Source organism: Parasteatoda tepidariorum, chromosome 8 (assembly GCF_043381705.1).
Source record: "Parasteatoda tepidariorum isolate YZ-2023 chromosome 8, CAS_Ptep_4.0, whole genome shotgun sequence".
Classification (NCBI taxonomy): domain Eukaryota; kingdom Metazoa; phylum Arthropoda; class Arachnida; order Araneae; family Theridiidae; genus Parasteatoda; species Parasteatoda tepidariorum.
The window spans coordinates 91,811,847-91,825,099 of NC_092211.1; positions in this window are offsets into that span (position 1 = coordinate 91,811,847).

Consider the following 13,253-nt stretch of genomic DNA (forward strand, 5'->3'; position numbering starts at 1 on the left):
GTATTAAGAAACTAAATCCAATAAATGTTACGGTTGTGTAAAATTATCAAATAATATTAAACAATATCATTGAAATAGATTAAATAAACACCGTAGGGCCCCGATTATCCAAACTCCGATTTATCGGATTGTCCATTTATCCGAATCGTACAAGGACCCTATATATTTCTACCTTCCCCACATTGTTAGAACTTTTTCGAAAAAAATGGTTAAATAATAATTTATTTAATTGTTATTTAACCAAACGATATTCACACAAAACCGTCAAATAACTATAAATAAGATGATGTGAATAAAACTGTGATCATAACTGTGAATAAAACAGTTTTTTAACTACTTTCACCTAATACGGTTATACAACCAGAATTTCAACTAAGCGCATCTAATAAGGCCACTTAGTTCCTCGGTACATATTATAGTCCGGCTAATCTGATTACCGAAAGAATGGATGTTCGAGTCCCAGCATTATTTCTTTCATTCTTTTCAGCACTGTCAGAATAATCTTATTCACACATCACCATAAAGATGTTAAACTCTCGCCTATCGCCAGATAAATTTCTTTTTTATAGTTTCGAAATTATTTTACTTGTAAATGGATTAAAAAGAGCCGTATAGTTTTGTATTCGTGTTTTTTAACCATACTTGCAGACGGATCCGAAACCCTAAAAGTTAAAAATATTCTTTATTATCAACTTTATAGTTAATTCGCAGACTGATATCAGCTCTTTCATCACGAATTTAGAATAAAAATTCTAACAGTGCAAAACAGTTTACTTCTCAAAAAAGTTCTATTTAATATTTAGCGTCTTTAAGGTCTTAATTCATTAAAAGAATAAAGAGCATTTGAAGTCATGTACTTATTTGTTTTGATTTCCTTTTTCACAGTGCCTCTATCTTATCAGTATGTTATGAATAATAAATAATATTTTAAATAAATAAAAAAAAATGCATTCGATGAAAAGAAAATATTTAAAAAGGGTCTCTTCTGATGAAAATAGTAGTAAGTAGAGTTGCATTTTAATTATAAGTACCTCTTCTAATTGTTACCTATTCTTTTTTATTTTTAATGTTTCTTGGTTATAGAATTAAAAGTAATTAAAATACTACCTATCCATATCATTTTTATTTTAATGAATGTTTATAAATTGTTTTATTTGATTGTTTTAGTTTCACAATTAAATGCATTCTAAAAGACTTTTCAATAGATATATATTCAATATGCAGCCACGCTTGCTGAATTACATATAACTTTTTTCGTTTTTCGAATATTTAGTAAGAGAAATTGTTAAATGTTCTATTGACTTTACAAAATTATTTGATATAATTAAGTAGCAAATCTATTTACTTAGCTCTCAGTAATCTTGGTTTTATAATAATTTAGACTTAAGAAAAAAATTCTTATTCTTCGATATCATATCACACAAATCAAACTTATGTCTTATCTGCATGCACATGCACTTTTTTTAAGAAGTTTTTTTCTACTGATAGCGAAATAAAAAATTTGGATAATAACTGCAAACAAAAGTTTATTAAATGTCATCAGCACCACATCAATGATTATCAGCTACAATATGCATGTTTATATTAATTAGATGTAAATATGATCATGAACATTATAAATCAAATTTATGAAAGGAAAAATAAAACACCAAAGCATCAATATTAACTGTAAAAAATTAAATCTTCCGCATTAAAGGGGAATATTTGGCAACTGGTATTTATAACTAATCTTTCCTTTGAGTCGCTGCTGCTGCCTTTTTATTATTTATTTAAGGATAATCGCAGTAACTTTTTTGATTTGGTCAAATTAAGAATTTCATTCAGCAAAAGAGGAATTCCCTCCCTCCCAAAGAAATAAGTTTGTGGCACCCCTGCCCCTCCCCCTCATAATCATTCATTCCACCCTCCCAACCAAAGATTAGCCTCCTTAAGAACACTTGTTTACTGTGGTTCTGTTCTAATAGTTATCAATCAATCTTAAATAGGTATAAAAATAAAGTGCTGCTTTACTTTAAAACTTCTTTTTTACTTAAAAGCTCCTTCTAATATTATTCATTACTCCTGTAGAAACTGAACACTAAGGACTGATTGTTTTACCATATTATACGAAAATCAGTTAGGTATCGCTAAGATTTCGAATAAATTTGAGTTTAAAGTCATTTTATCCCCTGTAAATTAACTAAATTTCACCAAATTTAAAGATCTTGTTGCCGATATTAAGAGCTACGGTATGTATAAGAATTTCGTGTCAATATCATCTTGCGTATATTGGACTAAACGTACCCTTACAGGGGTCTGTTTAGAAGAAACCCTTCACAAAATATCTTTTCATAAAAACGGACCCTTCACAAAATACATCTTTTCATGAAAACGGACCCTTCACTAAATATTTTAACTTAAAAACGGACCCTTCACAAAATGATTTTTCTTTTAATCGAACCCTTCACAAATTTGTTTATCTTCATTATTATTTTGTTAATCGAATAAAGCAGAACGAACAGGGCAGAAAACAAGAAAGATGGATGTAAACGAATTAAGTTTTGTCCTCGGCAGACGATTCTTCCATTATTCGTCCGAAATGAATATTCTGCGTTCAGCAGTATAGGCTAAATACCAAATATTTGTATGTTGCATCTCTAATTTAGAAGCAGCAATTGTTGTTTATTTTTTAAAATTTAATTTTTTTAATTATAATTTTACAGTGTTGAGCATAATCTTGTATGTCTTTACAATTTAAAAACTCCTTGAAAAAGTTTTTTTTTGCAATAACGGACCCTATTTGCACAAATTCATAAAAGCGGACCCTGGTTGAAAGAATATAAGTTATTTTTTCACAATTTCACGAAAAACGGACCTTTCACAAAATGTCTGGACAGACCCCTGCCTTAAGCGTTTGACTTAAAGAACACGATAGATACGTTAAATATAAGGATATTAACTGATTTACTACCGCACTATAAAATTCGAACTCAAATCGCAGGTTTGATTTCTCTTCTACTGAAATCCTTCGGAACTTAGTTTTTCGGAGCAATTAATATATATTTTCAAAAATTTTAATAACTTAGTCATAATCTTTGGAGTATCTCAACCGTTTCCCTATATTTATACCTATATTCCATTTCAATTTTATCTGTTGCCCCCTGTGGTGGGGTTCCTGTTAATTCCCCTCACACCTGTTTCTTATCTCTCCCTTTGTTATTTTCCCTTGCAAACTTGTTGCTTTCTCCCTATTGGTTAAACTACTTAACCCAGTTGTTTGCCGCTTTACTCTCTACCTTCATTTAACGTTTAGATACTGAGAAATGTTCTTGTGTATAAAACTACAGTATGTCAATTTTGTGTACTTTCATTTGCGCTTTATTCACGTTTTGTTTTTCTTCATGATAGCGATGTTGTCCTGTGTTCAATTGCATGATTCGTGGATTTTTTTTGAATTATAGTTTCAAATGGAGAGATGAATCTATTAAAAAGATGGAAGGAAATAAAAGGTAAGATTACTCCTGTATTAATATCATATATATGTATATATTTTATTGTATTTTTTTATTTCTGCATTAAAAGAATTAATAACGAGTATACGAAAAATAAACGAATAATAACCAGTAATTGTTGAATAAAAAATAATTTTATTTCATTTATATGGGTGCAGTTCAAGGGAGTATTTCATGTGTTGACACAATTCGAAATTGTTGCAATTTTCTTATACTAATAGTTAACGTTAATATCGAATATCTAACAGTTTTTTTAGATATTGCAAACGAGAGCACAAAGTAGCATACTAGTTAGGATGAATCATCTTGGTTATGTGCGCCTTCTCATCACTTTAATTTTTGATACAGTTTTCAGACGTCTCTTTCAATTGATCTGTTGTATGTCGACAACTTCTATTGACTTGGTCTCCTAGTCTTTTACTATTTATTGCTTGTTTGTGTATTATTGTGTTGACTGCTTATTTTAGTATCATTATGTTTATTTTTTGTTTGAGTATTAGTATGTTTATTGCTTGCTTAAGTAATATTATGTTTATTGCTTGCTTGCGTATTTAAATAGGTATCGTAGCTAAATAATAGAGTCTTTTATAGTTTTTCTTTTTAAAATCCTAAAATTTCCAGATTTTTTCTGAACTCACCTTTATTTAATTTAAATCATGAAACGTACTGTTAACCCATTGATTATAAACCATGAAGAAATTATTGCAATCGGTTTAAATTGAAAATTATTAGTGTAATGTAATTACTGTATTTCATTGAGTCTTAAACTCTCCATGCCAAAGGAAGTTAATCTTATAAAGAATTGGAGTGAAATTTATATTATTTCGTAAACTTTTATAGCGTATGTTTACTTTTTCATGTTGGCTGTTTCTATGTGTTAAGATTCCCTTATGCTCCTCCTCCGTATAATATTATTAAGTGTTATTATGAAGTAATGGTCATTTATATAATTTTTTAACAATTTTTCATTAATTATTTCTAAACAACTCTTTGGGGGCGAGGCTTGTTTCGTTTTGGTATTTCATGTGAGTGTTTTAAATTAATTAATTTAAACGTTAATTAATTTTAGATTACACAGCAATGCAGATTAATTTTAGATTACAAAACAATGTAGTATATTGAAGATCTTTTAAAGAACCAGAAGAAAGTTTTAACACTAGCGACAAGCAAGTTTTAAAAATAAAGAGTAAATATTTATAAGAAATAGGGTTCCTTAGTTAACTGAGTTCAACTATTGCATGAATAAGCCTTTATCTTGTGACAATATGAATTGAAATTTTTTCTGTTGCCCCACAGATAACTTCAAATATATGTTGAGAAACATATTTTCTTGAAAGATATCATCTTTTTTTTTTAATTAAAGATTATAAGTTATTTCCTAAAATTAATATCTAGATTTACCCATTTCCATTGATGAATGTGATGTAAAATATTTTTCATTTGCATTAATAGACATTGTAGTCCGTATTTTGAAGTTTGAATAAGTTTTTGACCGTTTTTTGTGCTGTTCCCGAAATAAAAATTTAAGAGAAGGTGTTTCATTAAATTAAATACGTAATGTAGATTGATTCATGATTTCCTTTTCTGTCTCATTCGTAACACATGTTCGTTTGTTCGTTAGGTACAATCAATAATACTATTCTTATTTATGCTTTTGTGAAATATATTAATATATCTTTTTTTATTTATAATGTTAATCATTTAATTTGCAACTACCAAATCATAATTATTCATTAAAAAAAGAAGATTTCACTGTCTAATTTTTGAATTTTTCTGCTTTCCTAATTATTTGTTGAGAAATCTCCTAAATTTTTAATTTTTGTTTTCCCTCACTTACATTTGTTTAAGTTGAGTTTTTCGGTGATTGTTATTTTATTTATTTTATCAATTTAAAACTGGAGAAAACATAGAAATTTCTACACTTTCTGAGTACTGCACTTTTGGAAAATATAATCACTCATAGATATAAATAGAAATGTGTATGCATTCTACATAATCATATTCACGATAAGTATTTAAAGAAAGACAACTGTGCTTCACCAAAGATAGATTTTTGCAGATTTCCTCAGAAATTTTAGTAAAACATTTTTGTAAAGAAATTTGACGATTTTCAATATTCATTAAACTATTTACGATTCGATTCTTAAAATATCGATTTTCATGAGCATATAAATTGAACTTAAAACTGTTTTTTTTTAAAGCATATTTCTGCTTAAAACGTAGTATTTTTTAGGCTATATACTATTATTAGTTTTATTTGTGATATTGGGAGTTTTTGTTTGTGTTTAAAAAAGAGCTATTATTTAAAAAGTTGCGTTAAAATCCACGGGAATGATCGCGCAATTGTGATGGTAAACCATAAGAGTTTGTTTGAAACGTGGTCGAAAATCAAATGGTGATTGCTCTTGTGCGCAATTCGAGCAAATATATTAAAAGATTTGTATTTTTGGTAAGAATGGAAGGATTTTTGAATAAGTTTCAAATTTTCAGAATTTTTCATTGAAATTCTTCGAGTAACTCGCTAAATTTCAAGTTTTTGAAAAGTTACGCCCCAATTTGCAAATTTGAAAAAAAAAAAAACTTAATTTTTTAAAGTGTCAAATTCTTCGATTATATACAAATTTAATTTCTAAAAACATAATACTTCAAAAGTACACATAGATTTGAATTATAGTGAAATATCTTTCAAAGGCTTTTAGCTCTTTTTATGCTGTATTAAGTATTTCTTTCATTTGTCAAGGATTCTAACGTTCCGTCCCACTTAATTTCTTATTGCAATTTAATGGAACCAAATCATCGTACATGAAACTAATGTTAAATTTCCTCGATTAAAGGTTATTTGTTGTTTCCAGTCCTCTCTAATTGCAGAATCATTGCAGAGGTACTAAATGGAAAAGAAAAAAATTTCACCTGCTAGAATTGAATTATCAGTTAAGAAGATAAGAACGCATTAGGGGGGTTACTTCAATGGGGACTTCCTGTCAATTTGTTGACATATACAGGTGTTTGGGACGATGACGGGTCCGGTTTGCCACAAACTTCATTCCCCCAAAAAGGAACAAAAGGCATTGTAAGGAGTGTTACAAAGGAACACCTGCTACTAAATGATCCTCAAGATGACCCACCTAACACACTCAAAATGTTTCTCCCCCACAGAGACTATAGGGTTATCCTTTTTAAGGGTATGTTCTGAATGCAAAGTCATGAACTTCTTCGGATCTAATATTTTAAACTTAGTTGCATTATTTATATTGTAATTAACTAATTGTAATTATTTAAACTATTTCCGTTGTTTATGACTATGATTTAACTATTACATTCACACCAACAAATTAGTTAACAAGAAATGATTTATCAATCGAAAACAAATTAAAAAGAAAAAAGTGCATTAACATTTAATTAATTTTGTAATTTTACTACTTTAAATTCGTTAATGCTGAGCAAGACATTTTATAGATGCATTTTCATCATAATGACATGAAATGGTTTTTCGCTCCGCAAAAACATATTGAATCAGGAATAATTTGTGATTTACATATGGATTCTGACATAGATTTGAATGTAATCATGAATACAAATTTTCAGTATACAAAAAATTAAAATTAACTTTATGATATTAATTTAATTTTAATGATAGAGCACAAGGTATAGAAAAAATAAAACAAAGGAAGGACGTAAAAGAGATTGATTTCTCAAATTGAATTTTATTTTAAAATGACTTTGAATTTTAACAAGTCTTCTGATTTTTCTGCTTTATTCCAAGGTGAAAAATTAATTCAATTTTCATGATTAAGGACAAGGGATGAAAAAAATTAAAACAAATGAAGGAACTAATTTTCATTTTAAAAGGACTTTTAATTTTAACAAGTCATCTGTTTTCTCTGATTGAGTCTAAGATAAAAATTAAGTTTTATTTAAAAGGAAATATATATATATTTACACAAATTAAAATATATGTATATATATCTTCCAGCGTGCCATATTTAAATATGTTTCTTATTTAACGAAGTATAATCTAAACACATTGTTAATTCTAAAATTATAACCTAACATTTATTGTATATTAGAGTATATTGTATGTTATACATGGTTATTATAATTTTTTTTAACTTAACAATGTAATATTATTTTTCGAATTATAGCTATTCGAAACAAAATTGGATAACTAGATAGCAAAAAAGACTAATGAAAATTTAAAAAAAAATTTTGAAAAACCTAATTATATTGGGAAATTATGTTACATACTTTTAAAATATTTAAAATATTTCAAGTATAAATTGAATGAAATATATTTAATGACTTTAAATTATTCTAAAAAAATATAGAGAAAACAATTTACAAAAATATCATTAACATACACAATGTAAAAGTTAAAATCCTATGAAAATGAAGTTTTAAAAAAATATTTACAATTAAACAAGAAATAAATCTGAAAAATTTGTTGTACTCCTAAAAACCATTACAGAGTTTTCATGAAGGCTTATTTTATTAATAAGAATCAAGAATTACGGGTTACAAAATTAATCACAAAAGTGAACAAAAAGTACCATTTAGTTTAAAAATGTTTGAAAAATGACAAAGACCGAGAAATAAAAATTATTATAGAGGAATTTTCAAAAAATATCATTTTCTTCTGATTTTCATTGACCAAAAAAAATCAAAGTAAACTGCAAATTAAAATGTGAGGAAAATGCATTTCAAATTTACCTGACTAAATGTAGAAAATAATAAAGTCGGACAAAAATAATTACTACACCAGGTATACTGACAAAAAATGCATTAAACTATGTCTGACGCACAAGGAAAGGAATAAATTAAGAGATTACTGAGCAACCTTAGAATTGTCAGCCCTGTGTATAACTAAAAATTGCAATGCTAGTGAAAATTGAGGTACGACTTCACTATCAATAATGGCAATCAAAAAATCGAAATAAAATATCCGAAGTCTTTTTTAACGGAATTTAGTATATTTATTATACATAGAATTTAGTAATTTTGACTATAATCAAAATTTCTTCATATAATTTTTTTTATTTTGATAATATATATTATATATATATTCGCACGTGTCCATCTCACCCTATTGATAAATCTATTATGTAAAAAATTAAAAATTTTCGAAATTATAATTAACTTTTGTATGTAAAACCAGAAATATATGCAAACTAAGAATAAAGAAATTTAATTTTAAGCAATATTCTATTTTGTATATTTTATTAACATAAAGTTTTGTAGACGAAATTATTCCGTCGACATCGGCGATTGTATGCATTTGGCTATTGCATTGGTACTTGCTGGACAAAAGCAGTGATGGTTTTTTTTTAGAAAATAATAAATAAAGATTTATTTTTCAGTTTTAATTTACAATATTAAAATATTATTTTAAATTATAACATTAATATATATTAATTAATATATAATGATAGCATTTATAGCAATAGGAAAGAAAATTTAATTAATACAAAAAGTTGGATTTTGTTAGTAAAAGATTATATTATAAACTAATAGCGACGAAAAAAATTAATATAATAAAGGAAAAAGGTTGTATTGGTTTTTATAATACATTAATTATTATCTTTAAGATTTGAAATGAAAAGTCATTTTTAAAGATTAACAGTTCGTTAAAATATGCCTTATATTGTAAAAATACTCACTGTACTTACTTGTAATACTTACTGACACAATTATTAATTGACTAAATTTTTTCAAAGGTAAGGTATGTATGTATGTATGTAGCATAATAAACAAATACAAAAGAAAAAAACAAAAAACACGAAGAAAATTAAGAAATACTCTTCTCTCTCTCAGTGGCGCGACAGCTCATTGAGGGCCAAGGTTTACTGTGCCCATCTCAGTTTTCTTGACCTTGGGCTCAGGGGTGCAGGTTAGGTGGTCAGCCGAACGCGAAACCCCAGTGTTTAGTTCCCAAGCATGCTTGGTACTCATTTATCGACCCACTGAAGGGATGAAAGACTCAATCAACCTTGCCCGCCCCAATGATCGAACCCAGGATCTGTGGCAAGGGAGCGAGAAGCGCTACCACATTAAGAAAAACAATAGGTTTTACTTACTGCGCATAAGCTGCAAGTAAATAGAACTCATAAAATAAGATCAAAATGTAGAGAAGACATGGAAAAAATTTCAGAACAATGAAAAAAGGTAGAAAAAATAATTTTTTTAAAAAATTGAGTGCTCCTCACTCTACAGGGGTCTGTCCAGACATTTTGTAAAAGGTCCGTTTTTCGTGAAATTGTGAAATAATTACTCACATTCTTTCAACCAGGGTCCGCTTTTATGAATTTGTGCAAATAGGGTCCGTTATTGCAAAAAAAAATTTTTTTTTGAAGTAGTTTTTAAATTGTAAAGACATACAAGATTATGCTCAACACTGCAAAATTATAATTAAAAAAATTAAATTTTTAAATATAAACAACAATTTCTGCTTCTAAATTAGAGATGCAATATACAAATATTTGGTATTTAGCCTATACTGCTGAACGCAGAATATTAATTTCGGACGAAAAGTGGAAGAATCGTCTGCCGAGGACAAAACTTAATTCGTTTACATCCATCTTTCTTGTTTTCCGCCCTGGAAAGGGTTTATTCGATTAACAAAATAATANACCAAACTTTATTCGTTTACATCCATCTTTCTTGTTTTCTGCCCTGGAAAGGGTTTATTCGATTAACAAAATAATAATGAAGATAAACAAATTTGTGAATGGTCCGATTAAAAGATAAATTATTTTGTGAAGGGTCCGTTTTTATGAAAAGATATTTTGTGAAGAGTTCGTTAACGGACCCAAATTTCTTCTAAACAGACCCCTGCACTAGTGTATTGATTATTTTGCTTTGGGTATATTGATACAATATTAGAATTAAAGATTTTGTTTTCTCCCTTAAGAATTAATATGTATATAAGCTTCAAGATCTTATTATTGACTTTTCTTTTATTAATTTACACTTCAAAATTCTTTGTTTCGATCTTGTAAAAGCCAAAATGAGTAAAATTTCTCCAGATAAAAAGAAAAATCAGATAATTTATATTTCGTAATTTACTTTCAAAATCCTATTTTTGATAAGATCAAATTTCATAATATTTTTGAAAATTTTAGAACTCCTTTAAAAGATTTAAAGATGATTAAAAGCTTTAAATAAAATAAATATCTTGGTAGAACAATATTTAATTATAATGATATAAGCAAAAATTTAGGGAGGATTAATATATCCGATTATGAATGTCACACTGAGGAGGTTCATCAACATATTATTACTGGTAATTTAAATATTATAGAAAACTTAGGAATTTAATGATAAATTCATATTCACTAATTATTGATCTTATTCTTATTTTTGCATTTTTATGAAAAAAAATTATACTCTTAATATTACATTTGTTTTTAGATTTATTGATGATTTAATTATCTTTAATTTTCAAGATTATACTATTTTATCAAATAATATTTACCTCGAGGAATTCTTCTTGCTTCGTGATCATGATGATAATATTAATTTAAATATTTTGAATTTGGGTACAATAAAAGAAGAAAATATTTGCTCTGTTGCTTTATAAGATAAAAGAAATTGTTTTAATTTTGATATAAATAAACTAATTACTTGGATTTCTAATGTTTCTAGGAACATCTATTTAAATACCACTTTTAATGAAATGAATAGAATTAAAAGAATTTGTAGTAGTATTTATTTATGCAAAAAAGAATTAGATAAACTGTTTCAAAATTTGATTAAAAAAAAGACAATGGATACCCAACTAAAGTAACTAAATTTTATATTAAATTATTGAGTAAATTGTATATTATAGTAAATAAATATACTAAAAATTTCTTTGTTAATTAATATATTTTTACCAAGTGCAAATCCATTCCGGGCTAATCCGTGGTTATTTAAATGTGCAAAACACGTAATTCATGTTTCCTTCTCTTTTCCATCTAAATTTTTTTTAATAACTGCACTCTTATTTTTTCCAATTAAGTGGGTACTTAATAAATATCACACTAGTGCTGTGTAATGGGCTACTGGCAACGAGCTGGGAATCATCCCTGAAGATGATCCGAAGATATGCCATAACAATTTTGATTCTCTGCAGAGGGGATGGCTCCTTGAGTCGATAGCTCGACAACCTGAACGCGAAGTCGACCACTTTACGGTAAAACAGTTTAACGAGGACCGATACAGCACATCCTGAAGCCTTTCGCAGGCTGATGTGCAGGCAAAGTGGTCAATACTTTCCAAAGTCTCCCCTGAACGATGTAATTGAAACTTTTTAACTACTTTTGAGACCCGGATAAAATTGCTTTCTTCATCAACTGTCCAAATTTAAGGACGATAGCTCAAACGATTTTGGAGTTATAACGTAGACCATCACACAGAAACTCTTCATTTTAATTAAATTTTCATTTAAAATTTTTGAAAATATATTTAAGTTTCTTATCTTTAAAGTGAAGGCTAAGAAAGTTTAATTTTCTGCTTTTCAGCATGAAAAATTTGCAATGAATAAAATCTTTCACGACATATACTGTGATGTATATATTGTGCAATTATTGAAAGCTCGAGCATAATTTTTCATTTTATAAACCCTTCCTGTAAAGAGATAAGGCTTTCGATTTAAATAAATGAATATATAACTTTTTTTCTCGATTTCCATGTGTATTTTTTATAATTATTAACACTTTTTGTTAACATTTATTAACAGTTTTCCCTAACATTTACTTCTTTAAGAACAGATTACGAAATTATTCGTATAAGAGTTATGCTACAGTTAAATTTCCACGCATAGCCATGATTGAAAAATAATAAAAAATCAAATATAATCCAAATATTCACAAAATATATTTTAATAAAACAATAGTATAATTGTAAATTAACGAATAAATAAATAAAGATGGTAGAGATAAAAAATAAGTTTAAATGACATGACATCAAAATAATGAAAACTTATGACAATTTTCCTAAAATTTTTTTACAAAATGTTGATAAAATATCACTATAATTAATAAAATTTACATTGTACGTAAATTAAACTAAATAACTACAATTAGGAGAACTTAACATTAACATCATTAAGTTACAATCGAAATAATGAAAAAACTGGTATAAGTTGAGTATCATAATTAGATAAAATTAAAATGCGCATAAATGTAAACCAATGAAAAATTGAAACCAACATTAAAACCTTTCAGAACTTATATTTACGAATCATTACGCAATGTTTATAAGAAATTAATAATAATTAATAACTGAACATTAATAACATAACATAAATTTAATTCAATAACTGCAAACTAGAATTATTAACTAGCATTAAGTTATAATTCATGAAAATGTATGATTTTTAAAACACCATTTAACTATATGAAGTGATAAATATAGAATTAACTTTCAAAAAAGCACATGCTTTTCTCTACTAATCAGCATTATAATCAGCTTGTTATAAATAATTTGCAAATAAGAGGCAATAAAGGATAATCCTCTAGGGGTCCGCCTAAACTGAGCAAAATTTTCTACCCCCTTCAATCAGTGACATCAATTATCGAACTCTCCTCCTCACCAAAATTCGTCATGGGAGGGGAAAGAAAGTAGGAAGTACATTTCAAAAAGACTAGTTTAAAAGGGTAGCCACAAAATTGGCTGTTTTTCGCCAAAAGATATTCTTTCTCAGTATTCTCTAGTTCCTTTCCTTTTTTTTTTTAATTCTTCCGACTATTAACATAAACTTATTTTCATAATTTAGAATCAATGTTT